General features: G+C 46.2%; 2 long non-coding RNA genes across 2 annotated transcripts; one reads left to right on the top strand and one right to left on the bottom strand.

Annotated features, from left to right (window-relative positions):
- Nucleotides 1–669: 669 nt before the first annotated feature.
- LOC116614254 lies at nucleotides 670–6,617 on the bottom strand. Its single transcript, XR_004294440.2, has 4 exons — nucleotides 6,465–6,617; nucleotides 5,944–6,010; nucleotides 3,686–3,836; nucleotides 670–3,114 (listed from the first exon to the last, which is right to left on the bottom strand). It is a non-coding gene; the product is annotated as an uncharacterized LOC116614254 (long non-coding RNA).
- On the top strand, nucleotides 3,759–6,325 carry LOC116614253. The gene is made up of 2 exons (XR_004294439.2): nucleotides 3,759–4,107; nucleotides 5,934–6,325. It is a non-coding gene; the product is annotated as an uncharacterized LOC116614253 (long non-coding RNA).
- Nucleotides 6,618–14,518: the final 7,901 nt, after the last annotated feature.

Below are 14,518 nucleotides of genomic sequence, written 5' to 3'. Positions count from 1 at the left end.
CATGGTCGATAAACATAATACACAACCAATTCAAAGGCAAAGTGAAAAAACGTCACGTGACCGTGGACATTTTCTTCCTGGGGCCTAGGTCTGTACAAAAAGCCCGCGGGCTGAGATTTCTCTGTACGGACCTCGCGTTCGGTTAATAAGTTGTATGTAATACCCTCTATTTCTTTGTAATGTTTCCCTCTTTGGGTTATCAGATGCGACAAATTTCTTGTTCTTTCATTTAACTTTTTTGTGATTTTGTAGCATTCGGCAGCAAACGACTTGAACGCCAAACCCATTGTTTCGTTGTTGTATTCAGGGTCAGGCCCGTAGCCAGGGGGGGTTCGGGGGGTTCGGACGAACCCCCCCCCCCCCACCCGGCTTGAAGGTCCGCTCAGAGCAAACAAAAATATATAACGTATTTTTATCGCTATATCTTAAAAAGTACCCTATTAATAAAATTTTAAGTACAAAATAAAAATTGCCCAATGTAAGGCGAGGAGAGGGGTATGCCGGAAATTTGTTCCGCTTAAATGAAAAAAAAAAAAACGAACCACCCCGCTCAAAATCCTGGCTAGAAGCATGAGGGTCTAAGTATTTTGGCCGGAGAGTTGGCAGCAAACATCAAAACATCATTAATCTATTATCTAGGCTCTTTTTCTACTACTAATTAGCTTATTATTCTTTTCATGAACATTTTATTATTTGTCGTGTGCTCGGCTGAGAACCGCACGAATTTATTAGTTGTATTTACAAACATACTGGGTGCGTGAGTGTTTACAGATAGATAATATCTAGATAATTAGATATAATAATTAATAACTCATATTGAGATAATTTCTGAAAAGAGGGCGTGCGGAATTTCCAAAGGGTGAAAAACCCCTATGTGCTCCGCAGCACTTATACACATTGAAAACACGGGGAAAACCCCAGCCCTAAGGACCGCACCTCTTTTGCCAGCTGGGCAAGGCAAATTAAATTCCTAAGTTTCTGGAAACAGATAAAAGTGAGTCTAGATTGTCTTTATCATAGCCGTCTTTAGCATTTTCACTCGACCATTGGCCATTACGTTTAAACAGTCTATCGGGAATCCCGTTATTGGCTGCGGCTGTAGCTAAGATCTAAGGCTGTAGAGACTAATCTTCGACCTAAGGCTGTGGAGACTAATCTTCGACCTAAGGCTGTGGAGACTAATCTTCGACCTAAGGCTGTGGAGACTAATCTTCGACCTAAGGATGTGGCGACTAATCTTCGACCTAAGGCTGTGGCGACTAATCTTCGACACGTCTGTAATCCCAGTGAACGCCTCCTTGAGAGCGCACCTTGGGAGAGCATGATGGTCCAGCTAAAACACGGAATAAAGGCAGATCATCGTCCAGTTTTAAGTCAGCGAATGCTATGTATTTCTCCAGGGCAGCTGCACCAGAGAAATTGTCACCCAGGCTCCCTCGCGTAGTTGATCAGTCTTAGAAGACTCTATAAAGATAAACGCATACGAGGGGAACAATTTAACATCACAACATCTAATACTACAAATTTCACTGAACCGCAGAAAACCCGCATAACCAATTAAACACAAGGCTAGAGATCTGCAGTCACTCAGAGAAGGATTTTTCCCAAACTTTGAGACCAACGCCAACAGCATCTCTGCAGTTTTGGTTCTTTTTTTGTTTCTAGGCTTTCCCAGCATTCTTTTGGAAGCATCAAGCATCGCCTTAACTATGATCCGAGATCTTTGGTAGCCCCCCTAAGGAGTGCGAATAGTTAATAGAATAAACCGCATTCAAGATGGGCGAAGGGCTTTGTGCTGATTCCAATAAGCACTGAAAATAAACTGCAACAAAGAATGGGTTAACAGGAAAATGACTTAAATGATTGTTAGTCGCCCAGCGCTTCCAAGGATTGAAACCTCCTAAATAGGTCTTCACGTTCCATCAAATTTTGAACGTAAAACAGTCTGTTGTTCTTTATCTACTGCGTGGAGAAGATGACAGGGCATGGCGGACTTGAAGTCGGACCATAGCATCTGAAAAAAAAAACATGTGAAAGGAAAAATAGAAAAAGCAAACAAACATAAACCCAGAATAGATAGAATAAGCAAGATTGCCTTACTGCTAAAGCCCATCCAGGGCAAACCGCGCATCCGGCGCATATCCTTAGCCCTCATCTCGGACAAACTGCGCATCCTGCGCATATCCTTAGCCCGCATCTGGGACAAACTGCGCATCCGGCGCATATCATTAGGCCCGCATCTGGGGCAAACTGCGCATCCGGCGAATATCCCTAAGCCCGCGTCTGGGGCAAACTGCGCATCCGGCGAATATCCCTAAGCCCGCATCTGGGGAAAAGTTCGCATCCGGCAATATCCCTAATATCCCGAATATCCCTAAGCCCGCATCTGGGGCAAACTGCGCATCCGGCGCATAACCTTTACTAGCCCATCCGAGGCATAGATATCAGAATTCTCTACAAAACGGAATGATTATAAAAATAACGAACTAACGAATGACAAAGCGCGCGCGAAGATCAACAACCTGAAAATACAAAACAAAACAAAATCAACGAAACGTTACTAACAATAGAAACAGAAAAAATACCTTATCCGCTAAATAGGCCAATCTAAAAATTATAAAAAAAAGTAACAGTGGTTCGAGAGCGAACATCAAGAGAATGAAAAAAAACACAAAAACCTACTTAAATACCTAATCTAAATCCCTTGATAATACATACCGTCGAGAGAATATTTTTTTTTTCGTTTATTTTCAAAACACGAAAAAATTAATCTCTCTCGTACTTATACGATCTGTAGTGCTAACGTAGTTACGTTATTTTACAAACATAAAACAATAGTTGTTATTATCAAAACAAAAGATCACGGAATGTGATAACACATGCTCAGAACCGTAACGAAAACGCTTTCCAACTGCACGATGATACGTTGGAAAGCATTTATTCCTGCCGTCTACAGCAGTGGTACCACGCAAACGGGGCTGGGTTGTGATGGAGGCGGGTGGTTTTTCCGTGTGTTGTGTCCTCTTGTGAGCACTAGTTGGGATGAAGCAGACGTTCACACTTAGGCCATTGAACCCGCTCGGTACTCGCCGATCTCCGCACCCTAGTACCATCCTGTAGGTCAATAAAACATTAACAAATGTCAAGATTGACACCAAGTTTAAAAATGTTTAAAAAAATATATAAAAATAAAATAGATTTTCTGCTATGACGTAGCTATTAGACCTCATGCTAGTCACAAATCCAGGCCCTATTATTTCCTCTTTCCCCTTTTCTCTCCTAATGTTCAATAATGCCTGGTCTCCCGAATGTTAAAATAAAAAAAGCGAAGGTCCAGGCGATCAAGTTGTTGTCGTGATAAAATTTTTAAGCAACAGTGGGCGTTTGACAGTTCGCCGACAAGCTGTTCATATTAAAGTTTTATGAACAGAGACCCCACCCCATTCAATAAGTAAAAGATTCAACCTAAGAACCGCGCGTAAGGACGGACTGATCTTCCCATTAAGGATCGTACGCAAGCAAGACTAAAACATTAAATCAAATTATATAAAAACTTAGTTCTATTAAAATTCGACTTTTGAAAGAATGAGGAAGGCTGCCAGTGGAGGAACTAAACATGACATCAACTTGATTCCCTTCTAGAAGGCAGTGGGCAACCGTGGACAGCTGTTACAGACATACTTACTAGCATCATAGCGGAGCCCCATTAGAGCCCCATAGGTACAGAAAAACGGTATATAAGGTCATAGCGCGGGAGCCCTGTGGTCCTGCCTCGTTCTGCCACGCTTCGTCGACGCGGTCGCTTTCACTCGAGAGAAACGCAAACTTCCAAACACCTAAGGAGTGGAAGAAATATTTGATAAACCCTATTACATTCATTCACAGTTCATTGCTTAAATCAATGAATCTACAATTTTTTCTGAGTCCGCTGTCGAATTTCGCCTACAACAAACTGGTTACCACACGGCGGAAGATCGACTACACTACCGATTCACAACATAGCGATGAAAGAAAGTCTACTAAAGAAAGTTTTTACAAAAAGCCTCAAATATGAGAAAGGATCCATGTCTTAAAGACGAAGAAATCGAAGACAATAAAGCAGCAAAAGTATGATTATTAATGTTGGTCTCTCGCCGAAATCGTAAACTTACTGTATCAAACAATTTTATCGCTTCTGACCGTAGTTTGTAGACAATTGTTCTGATTGTGTACTATACTCATTCGTTGATGTTCAGTTTAGTCTAAATTTAAACTGTAGTTTTCCTTTACTGTAACTATATATTTTGTTGAGTTACTGTTTTTATTTATAATCATGGTGTACTCAAAAATCTAAAATAATTGCGAATTGTTCGAACAAAACCGCTTCTGTTATTTCTGTTCAAATGACAATTTCTCGTGTCAATCTTATTCTATAACTTACTATGGAATCTAAGCCAGACTAAAAGGCAAAAAGAGTAAACGAATTTATGTTATCTCATATTTTCTCAGCTTTGATTTTTGTTTGGTAAGAACAATTTATTTAGGTTAGTTTTGTAAATTCTTTCTTTCTGAGGGGAAAATATGTTCGACGTTATTAGTTTCTTTTACCTAAACAACTACTTTGCACTAATCCTAGAAGGTCCTTACAAATTAAAAATAATAAATGACTAATAATGAATAGTCAAACAAATGAATTTGTAGAAATAAATTAAATTAAAGCTGCTTAAGGTGTGGTGTTGCCTGCCTTGAAGGCTGGCGGAGAGCTATAGGTTAGAGGTTCCATAATATGACTGCTCTGGGAAAGAATGAATAAGGCTCTTGATACCGGACTGAACTTGGCGGTACATAAAAACAAATGAAAAAAAGTTATCTTGTTTTTAGGCAATATCAAACCTATCAAAGCAATATTCTGCACCCTCTACTAGCTTTCGATAAAAGCATTGGATAGAGTGGTTTTCAAAAACCCATGAAATGTTCTCTTTTGTTCCGGCTTGACTATTACACTTTAACAATTACATTCTATTGCACAGGGTTTTGAAAAAGAGTTTTAGTTATTTTTAAACCACCCCTGTAAGGCAGCCACATTTCTAACAGATTACTGGGGTGTTTGTTGTTTTAAGTGGCCATAAAATTAAATGATTGTCTTAAAATAAGTCTGTGATAGATATAAAAGGGGACAATAACAAATTCAGAGGTAGTTGATAGTACTTTCATTGCTTTTCTTGTGAACCACAATGAAGTGGCCAATCCCTATCAAAAAGCTACTCGGCACAGTCCCAGAGGTGATTGCAGAGGCATCACTATACTTCCCTTGTATCTGAACTTTATTATCCCTTATTGTTCTTCGCCATTGAATTAGATTAGTCCTGACACCATTGTGTGTAGGCTGTACCTTATATTATTATTATTGTAAAAACTGTGAAAGACATTTGCAATACAAATGTGCTGGCTCCGCCTTTAGGCATTGCCTAAATTTACATATTCTTTTTTTATATAGCTAGCTGGTGCATAGTCGACTTAAATGCACACTCTTAGTCGATGTTATGTGTAGAAAATCAAATCAAATGTTCCCCAGTTGGTTTTAACCAACACATATTGACCGAGAGAATTCGAGAAATTTTCTTTTTCCCTTGTGAGCAATCATTTAAATGACATTTTGAAAAGTGTTTTATATTTCCAGAGTCATTTGACATTTGATTGATATTACTCTAATAGCGTAATACACAATAGGTACACACTAGAGACATTGTCTATTGATGTGATGGTGTTATTTCTAATAAATATTAGTATATATTATTCATGAATCACCACCAAATGAGAACTAGTCATTTGTTGCACTGATGTTACTGACGCTGACGTTGGATAATTCTGGGAACTACATGGTGCACATGAGAAACATCGCCTATTGATGTAATGGTGTTATTTCTAATATATATTATTATCTATTATTCCAGAATCACTTACCACCAAAGGGGAACTTAGTCCCTTGATGCACTGTGCTTGAGGTTACTGACGTTGATGTTGGATGATTCTAGGAACAACGCATAAGAAACATGTTGCACATAAGTAACATTGTTGCGATTGACATAATCAGGTGCGTCCACAGGAGGGTGTGCAGCGTGCACGTGACCCCCCTTGGCGGCCAAAAAGTGGGTCATTTCTTATTAAGGAATCTTCAAATACCATGCTTTTTCCATATGATACCTATACTGTGCACCCCCTCTGCCAATCCTGGGTACGCGCCTGATAAATATGTATTTATTTGACAACTATAAATAATCTTAGATTTGTTGTAAAACTGATTGACGTAATAGTGTTATTTATAATAAAAAAATTACACATTCCAGAGTGACACTAGTCATTTGGCCAGTGCTGGAACCCTATAGAAAGGGACATGTTCAAACATCAGAAAACAAAACTTACGGAGCAACAAAACTGCATTAGTTTATTGAGAAACAAGAATACTTTTTCCTTATAACACCTACCATTTATGGGTCACCTTATAGGCTATAGCTCCTCCTAACATGGTCTTACGGCTTGCTCGTCATGCGGCTTGCTTGTCTTGCTTGTCTTGGTCTTGCGGCTAGCTTGTCTTGGTCTTGCGGCTAGCTTGTCTTGGTCTTGCGGATAGCTTGTCTTGGTCTTGCGGATAGCTTGTCTTGGTCTTGCGGATAGCTTGCCTTGGTTGTCTTGCGGCTTGTCTTGGTCTTGCGGCTTGCTTGTCTTTGTCTTGCGGCTTGCCTGTCTTTGTCTTGCGGCTTGCTTGCCTTGGTCTTGCGGCTTGCTTGTCTTGGTCTTGCGGCTTGCTTGTCTTGGTCTTGCGGCTTGCTTGTCTTGGTCTTGCGGCTTGCTTGTCTTTGTCTTGCGGCTTGCTTGCCTTGGTTGTCTTGCGGCTTGCTTGCCTTGGTTGTCTTGCGGCTTGCTTGTCTTTGTCTTGCGGCTTGCTTGTCTTGGTCTTGCGGCGTGCTTGTCTTGGTCTTGCGGCTTGCTTGTTTTGGTCTTGCGGCTTGCTTGTTTTGGTCTTGCGGTTTGTTTGTCTTGGTCTTGCGGTTTGTTTCTCTTGGTCTTGCGGCTTGTCTTGGTCTTGCGGCTTGTCTTGGTCTTGCGGCTTGCTTGTCTTGCGGCTTGCTTGTCTTGCGGCTTGCTTGTCTTGCGGCTTGCTTGTCTTGGTCTTGCTCGTCTTGGTCTTGCAGCTTGCTTGTCTTGGTCTTGCTCGTCTTGGTCTTGCGGCTTGCTGGTCTTGGTCTTGCGGCTTGCTTCTGTTGGTCTTGCGGCTTGCTTGTCTTGCTTGTCTTGGTCTTGCGGCTTGCTTGACTTGCTTGTCTTGCTTGTCTTGCTTGTCTTGCTTGTCTTGCTTGTCTTGCTTGTCTTGCTTGTCTTGCTTGTCTTGCTTGTCTTGCTTGTCTTGCTTGTCTTGCTTGCTTGTCTTGCTTGTCTTGCTTGTCTTGCTTGTCTTGCTTGTCTTGCTTGCTTGTCTTGCTTGTCTTGCTTGTCTTGCTTGTCTTGCTTGTCTTGGTCTTGCTTGTCTTGGTCTTGCTTGTCTTGGTCTTCCTGCTTGCTTGTCTTGGTCTTCCGGCTTGCTTGTCTTGCTTGGCTTGCGGCTTGCGGCTTGCTTGGCTTGGTCTTGCGGCTTGCTTGTCTTGGTCTTGCTTGTCTTGCTTGTCTTGGTCTTGCGGCTTGCTTGTCTTGCTTGTCTTGGTCTTGCGGCTTGCTTGTCTTGTGGCTTGCTTGTCTTGGTCTTGCGGCTTGCTTCTGTTGGTCTTGCGGCTTGCTTCTGTTGGTCTTGCGGCTTGCTTGTCTTGCTTGCCTTGGTCTTCCGGCTTGCTTGTCTTGGTCTTCCGGCTTGCTTGTCTTGCTTGTCTTGCTTGTCTTGCTTGTCTTGCTTGCCTTGGTCTTGCTTGTCTTGGTCTTCCGGCTTGCTTGTCTTGGTCTTGCGGCTTGCTTGTCTTGGTCTTGCGGCTTGCTTGTCTTGGTCTTGCGGCTTGCTTGTCTTGGTCTTGCGGCTTGCTTGTCTTGGTCTTGCGGCTTGCTTGTCTTGGTCTTGCGGCTTGCTTGTCTTGGCTTTCGGCTTGCTTGTCTTGGCTTTCGGCTTGCTTGTCTTGCTTGTCTTGCTTGTCTTGCTTGTCTTGCTTGTCTTGCTTGTCTTGCTTGTCTTGCTTGTCTTGCTTGTCTTGCTTGTCTTGGTCTTGCGGCTTGCTTGTCTTGCTTGTCTTGCTTGTCTTGGTCTTGCGGCTTGTCTTGGTCTTGCGGCTTGTCTTGGTCTTGCGGCTTGCTTGTCTTGCTTGTCTTGGTCTTGCGGCTTGTCTTGGTCTTGCGGCTTGCTTGTCTTGCTTGGCTTGCGGCTTGCTTGTCTTGCTTGGCTTGCTTGGCTTGCGGCTTGCTTGTCTTGGTCTTGCGGCTTGCTTGTCTTGGTCTTGCTTGTCTTGCTTGTCTTGGTCTTGCGGCTTGCTTGTCTTGCTTGGCTTGCGGCTTGCTTGTCTTGCGGCTTGCTTGTCTTGGTCTTGCGGCTTGCTGGTCTTGCGGCTTGCTTGTCTTGGTCTTGCGGCTTGCTTCTGTTGGTCTTGCGGCTTGCTTCTGTTGGTCTTGCGGCTTGCTTCTGTTGGTCTTGCGGCTTGCTTGTCTTGCTTGCCTTGGTCTTCCGGCTTGCTTGTCTTGGTCTTCCAGCTTGCTTGTCTTGCTTGTCTTGCTTGTCTTGCTTGCCTTGGTCTTGCTTGCCTTGGTCTTGCTTGTCTTGGTCTTGCGGCTTGCTTGTCTTGGTCTTGCGGCTTGCTTGTCTTGGTCTTGCGGCTTGCTTGTCTTGGTCTTGCGGCTTGCTTGTCTTGGTCTTGCGGCTTGCTTGTCTTGGTCTTGCGGCTTGCTTGTCTTGGTCTTGCGGCTTGCTTGTCTTGGTCTTGCGGCTTGCTTGTCTTGGTCTTCGGCTTGCTTGTCTTGGCTTTCGGCTTGCTTGTCTTGGCTTTCGGCTTGCTTGTCTTGGTCTTGCGGCTTGCTTGTCTTGGTCTTGCGGCTTGCTTGTCTTGCGGCTTGCTTGTCTTGGTCTTGCGGCTTGCTTGTCTTGCGGCTTGCTTGTCTTGGTCTTGCGGCTTGCTTGTCTTGGTCTTGCGGCTTGCTTGTCTTGGTCTTGCGGCTTGCTTGTCTTTGTCTTGCGGCTTGCTTCTGTTGGTCTTGCGGCTTGATTCTGTTGGTCTTGCGGCTTGCTTCTGTTGGTCTTGCGGCTTGCTTCTGTTGGTCTTGCGGCTTGCTTGTCTTGCTTGCCTTGGTCTTGCTTGTCTTGGTCTTCCGGCTTGCTTGTCTTGCTTGTCTTGCTTGTCTTGCTTGCCTTGCTTGCCTTGGTCTTGCTTGTCTTGGTCTTCCGGCTTGCTTGTCTTGGTCTTGCGGCTTGCTTGTCTTGGTCTTGCGGCTTGCTTGTCTTGGTCTTGCGGCTTGCTTGTCTTGGTCTTGCGGCTTGCTTGTCTTGGTCTTGCGGCTTGCTTGTCTTGGTCTTGCGGCTTGCTTGTCTTGGTCTTGCGGCTTGCTTGTCTTGGTCTTGCGGCTTGCTTGTCTTGGCTTTCGGCTTGCTTGTCTTGGTCTTGCGGCTTGCTTGTCTTGGTCTTGCGGCTTGCTTGTCTTGCGGCTTGCTTGTCTTGGTCTTGCGGCTTGCTTGTCTTGGTCTTGCGGCTTGCTGGTCTTGCGGCTTGCTTGTCTTGGTCTTGCGGCTTGCTTGTCTTGCTTGTCTTGCTTGTCTTGCTTGTCTTGCTTGTCTTGCTTGTCTTGCTTGTCTTGGTCTTGCGGCTTGCTTGTCTTGGTCTTGCGGCTTGCTTGTCTTGGTCTTGCGGCTTGCTTCTGTTGGTCTTGCGGCTTGCTTGTCTTGCTTGTCTTGGTCTTGCTTGTCTTGGTCTTGCGGCTTGCTTGTCTCGCTTGTCTTGCTTGTCTCGCTTGTCTTGCTTGTCTTGCTTGTCTTGCTTGTCTTGCTTGTCTTGCTTGTCTTGCTTGTCTTGCTTGTCTTGCTTCTCTTAGTCTTGCTTGTCTTGCTTGGCTTGCGGCTTGCTTGTCTTGCTTGGCTTGCGGCTTGCTTGGCTTGCTGCTTGCTTGTCTTGCTTGGCTTGCTGCTTGCTTGTCTTGCTCTTGCGGCTTGCTTGTCTTGGTCTTGCGGCTTGCTTGTCTTGGTCTTGCGGCTTGCTTGTCTTGGTCTTCCGGCTTGCTTGTCTTGCTTGCCTTGGTCTTGCTTGTCTTGGTGTTGCGGCTTGCTTGGCTTGCTGCTTGCTTGTCTTGGTCTTGCGGCTTGCTTGTCTTGCGGCTTGCTTGTCTTGCGGCTTGCTTGTCTTGGTCTTGCGGCTTGCTTGTCTTGGTCTTGCGGCTTGCTTGTCTTGGTCTTGCGGCTTGTCTTGGTCTTGCGGCTTGCTTGTCTTGCTTGTCTTGCGGCTTGCTTCTCTTGGTCTTCCGGCTTGCCTTGGTCTTGCTTGTCTTGGTCTTGCGGCTTGCTTGTATTGCTTGGCTTGCGGCTTGCTTGTCTTGCGGCTTGCTTGTCTTGGTCTTGCGGCTTGCTTGTCTTGGTCTTCCGGCTTGCTTGTCTTGCTTGCCTTGGTCTTGCTTGTCTTGGTCTTGCGGCTTGGTCTTGCGGCTTGCTTGCTTGTCTTGCTTGTCTTGCTTGTCTTGCTTGTCTTGCTTGTCTTGCTTGTCTTGCTTGTCTTGCTTGTCTTGCTTGTCTTGCTTGTCTTGCTTGTCTTGCCTTGTCTTGGTCTTCCTGCTTGCTTGTCTTGGTCTTCCGGCTTGCTTGTCTTGCTTGGCTTGCGGCTGGCTTGTCTTGCTTGGCTTGCGGCTTGCTTGTCTTGCTTGTCTTGCTTGTCTTGCTTGTCTTGCTTGTCTTGCGGCTTGCTTGTCTTGGTCTTGCAGCTTGCTTGTCTTGGTCTTGTGGCTTGCTTGTCTTGGTCTTGCGGCTTGCTTGTCTTGGTCTTGCGGCTTGCTTGTCTTGGTCTTGCGGCTTGCTTGTCTTGCTTGTCTTGCTTGTCTTGCGGCTTGCTTCTCTTGGTCTTCCGGGTGCCTTGGTCTTGCTTGTCTTGGTCTTGCGGCTTGCTTGTCTTGCTTGTCTTGGTCTTGCGGCTTGCTTGTCTTGCTTGGCTTGGTCTTGCGGCTTGCTTGTCTTGCTTGTCTTGCTTGGCTTGCGGCTTGCTTGTCTTGCTCTTGCGGCTTGCTTGTCTTGGTCTTGCGGCTTGCTTGTCTTGGTCTTCCGGCTTGCTTGTCTTGCTTGCCTTGGTCTTGCTTGTCTTGGTCTTCCGGCTTGCTTGTCTTGGTCTTCCGGCTTGCTTGTCTTGCTTGTCTTGCTTGTCTTGCTTGTCTTGCTTGTCTTGCTTGTCTTGCTTGTCTTGCTTGTCTTGCTTGTCTTGCTTGTCTTGCTTGTCTTGCTTGTCTTGCTTGTCTTGGTCTTTCGGCTTGCTTGTCTTGGTCTTGCTTGTCTTGGTCTTGCGGCTTGCTTGTCTTGCTTGTCTTGCTTGTCTTGCTTGTCTTGCTTGTCTTGGTCTTGCTTGTCTTGCTTGTCTTGGTCTTCCTGCTTGCTTGTCTTGGTCTTCCGGCTTGCTTGTCTTGCTTGGCTTGCGGCTGGCTTGTCTTGGTCTTGCTCGTCTTGGTCTTGCGGCTTGCTCGTCTTGGTCTTGCGGCTTGCTGGTCTTGCGGCTTGCGGCTTGCTGGTCTTGCGGCTTGCGGCTTGCTTGTCTTGGTCTTGCGGCTTGCTTGTCTTGGTCTTGCAGCTTGCTTGTCTTGGTCTTGCGGCTTGCTTGTCTTGCTTGTCTTGGTCTTGCGGCTTGCTTGTCTTGGTCTTGCGGCTTGCTTGTCTTGGTCTTGCGGCTTGCTTGTCTTGGTCTTGCGGCTTGCTTGTCTTTGTCTTGCGGCTTGCTTGTCTTGCTTGCCTTGGTCTTGCTTGTCTTGGTCTTGCGGCTTTCTTGTCTTGCTTGGCTTGGTCTTTCGGCTTGCTTGTCTTGGTCTTGCGGCTTGGTCTTGCGGCTTGTCTTGCTTGTCTTGCTTGTCTTGCTTGTCTTGCTGCTTGTTTGTCTTGGTCTTGCGGCTTGCTTGTCTTGCGGCTTGCGGCTTGCTTGTCTTGCAGCTTGCGGCTTGCTTGTCTTGCGGCTTGCGGCTTGCTTGTCTTGCTTGTCTTGCTTGTCTTGCTTGTCTTGCTTGTCTTGCTTGTCTTGCTTGTCTTGCTTGTCTTGGTCTTCCGGCTTGCTTGTCTTGGTCTTGCTTGTCTTGCTTGTCTTGGTCTTTCTGCTTGCTTGCCTTGGTCTTCCGGCTTGCTTGTCTTGCTTGGCTTGCGGCTGGCTTGTCTTGCGGCTGGCTTGCGGCTTGCTTGTCTTGGTCTTGCGGCTTGCTTGTCTTGGTCTTGCGGCTTGCTTGTCTTGCTTGTCTTGCGGCTTGCTTCTCTTGGTCTTCCTGCTTGCCTTGGTCTTGCTTGTCTTGGTCTTGCGGCTTGCGGCTTGCTTTTCTTGCTTGGCTTGCGGCTTGCTTGTCTTGGTCTTGCGGCTTGCTTGTCTTGGTCTTGCTTGTCTTGGTCTTGCGGCTTGCGGCTTGCGGCTTGCGGCTTGCGGCTTGCTTGGCTTGGTCTTTCGGCTTGGTCTTGCGGCTTGCTTGCTTGTCTTGCTTGTCTTGCTTGTCTTGCTTGTCTTGCTTGTCTTGCTTGTCTTGCTTGTCTTGCTTGTCTTGCTTGTCTTGCTTGTCTTGCTTGTCTTGCTTGTCTTGGTCTTTCGGCTTGCTTGTCTTGGTCTTGCTTGTCTTGGTCTTGCGGCTTGCTTGTCTTGCTTGTCTTGCTTGTCTTGCTTGTCTTGCTTGTCTTGCTTGTCTTGGTCTTCCGGCTTGCTTGTCTTGGTCTTGCTTGTCTTGGTCTTCCTGCTTGCTTGTCTTGGTCTTCCGGCTTGCTTGTCTTGCTTGGCTTGCGGCTTGCGGCTTGCGGCTTGCTTGGCTTGGTCTTTCGGCTTGGTCTTGCGGCTTGCTTGCTTGTCTTGCTTGTCTTGCTTGTCTTGCTTGTCTTGCTTGTCTTGCTTGTCTTGCTTGTCTTGCTTGTCTTGCGGCTTGCTTGTCTTGGTCTTGCGGCTTGCTTGTCCTGGTCTTGCGGCTTGCTTGTCTTGTGGCTTGCTTGTCTTGGTCTTGCTCGTCTTGGTCTTGCGGCTTGCTCGTCTTGGTCTTGCGGCTTGCTCGTCTTGGTCTTGCGGCTTGCTCGTCTTGGTCTTGCGGCTTGCTGGTCTTGCGGCTTGCTGGTCTTGCGGCTTGCTTGTCTTGGTCTTGCTTGCCTTGGTCTTGCTTGTCTTGGTCTTGCGGCTTGCGGCTTGCTTGGCTTGGTCTTTCGGCTTGGTCTTGCGGCTTGTTTGCTTGTCTTGCTTGTCTTGCTTGTCTTGCTTGTCTTGCTTGTCTTGCTTGTCTTGCTTGTCTTGCTTGTCTTGCTTGTCTTGCTTGTCTTGCTTGTCTTGCTTGTCTTGCTTGTCTTGCTTGTCTTGCTTGTCTTGCTTGTCTTGCTTGTCTTGCTTGTCTTGCTTGTCTTGCTTGTCTTGCTTGTCTTGCTTGTCTTGCTTGTCTTGCTTGTCTTGCTTGTCTTGCGACTTGCTTGTCTTGGTCTTGCGACTTGCTTGTCTTGGTCTTGCGGCTTGCTTGGTCTTGCGTCTTGGTCTTTCGGCTTGCTTGTCTTGGTCTTGCGGCTTGGTCTTGCGGCTTGCTTGTCTTGGTCTTGCTGCTTGCTTGCCTTGGTCTTGCGGCTTGCTTGTCTTGCGGCTTGCTTGTCCTGCTTGTCTTGCTTGTCTTGGTTGTCTTGGTCTTGCGGCTTGCTTGTCCTGCTGGTCTTGGTCTTGCCGCCTGCTCGTCTTGGTCTTGCCGCCTGCTCGTCTTGGTCTTGCCGCCTGCTCGTCTTGGTGTTGCCGCTTGCTCGTCTTGGTGTTGCCGCTTGCTCGTCTTGGTGTTGCCGCTTGCTCGTCTTGGTGTTGCCGCTTGTCTTGGCTTGTCTTGCAGCTTGCTTGTGTGGTTTGTACTCGGCCTGCATTATGGGTACTCTGAAGTCTATATGTAAGTCCGCACGGCATTATGGGGGCTAGTGGAGAGCGTCCTCCCCTCTAGCCTGGTATTGGGCCACCACACTTGACTTGCAGCTTGCTTGTCTTCGTCTCCCGTTCCTTGTCTTTCTTTTCTTCTCTTGTTTGCTCTTCATTCATTCTCTTTTTATTCATTCCCTTCTCTATTTTTCCGTTCTGCCCCTTTATTCTATTCCCTCCTTTTCCGCTCCGCTTTTTCTTTCTTTTGTCTTCTTTTCTACGTTACCTCTTATTTCTCTTCTCTTCTGTCCGCTCAACCTCTTCTTGCAAAGTAAAAACGTTGTGATAGTAAAACTAAAAGGGCTCTTACAGTGAAAGTAAAAATCATCTGATAAACTCTTCTCGTCCCTTCTTTTCTGTTCTACCTCTTCCTTCTCTTCCCTTCTTTGCCGTTCCGCCTCTTCATACTCTTCTCCTCTTTTTGTTCCGTTTCTTTATTCTCTTCTCTTTCGTTCCACCTAAACATTCTCTTCTGTTCCCTTCTTTTCCGTTGCGCTTCT

The sequence above is a fragment of the Nematostella vectensis genome, chromosome 9, assembly GCF_932526225.1.
Source record: "Nematostella vectensis chromosome 9, jaNemVect1.1, whole genome shotgun sequence".
In the NCBI taxonomy this organism is placed as follows: domain Eukaryota; kingdom Metazoa; phylum Cnidaria; class Anthozoa; order Actiniaria; family Edwardsiidae; genus Nematostella; species Nematostella vectensis.
Note: the sequence above shows the minus strand (reverse complement) of the source record. Positions and strands in the feature narration are given on the sequence as shown.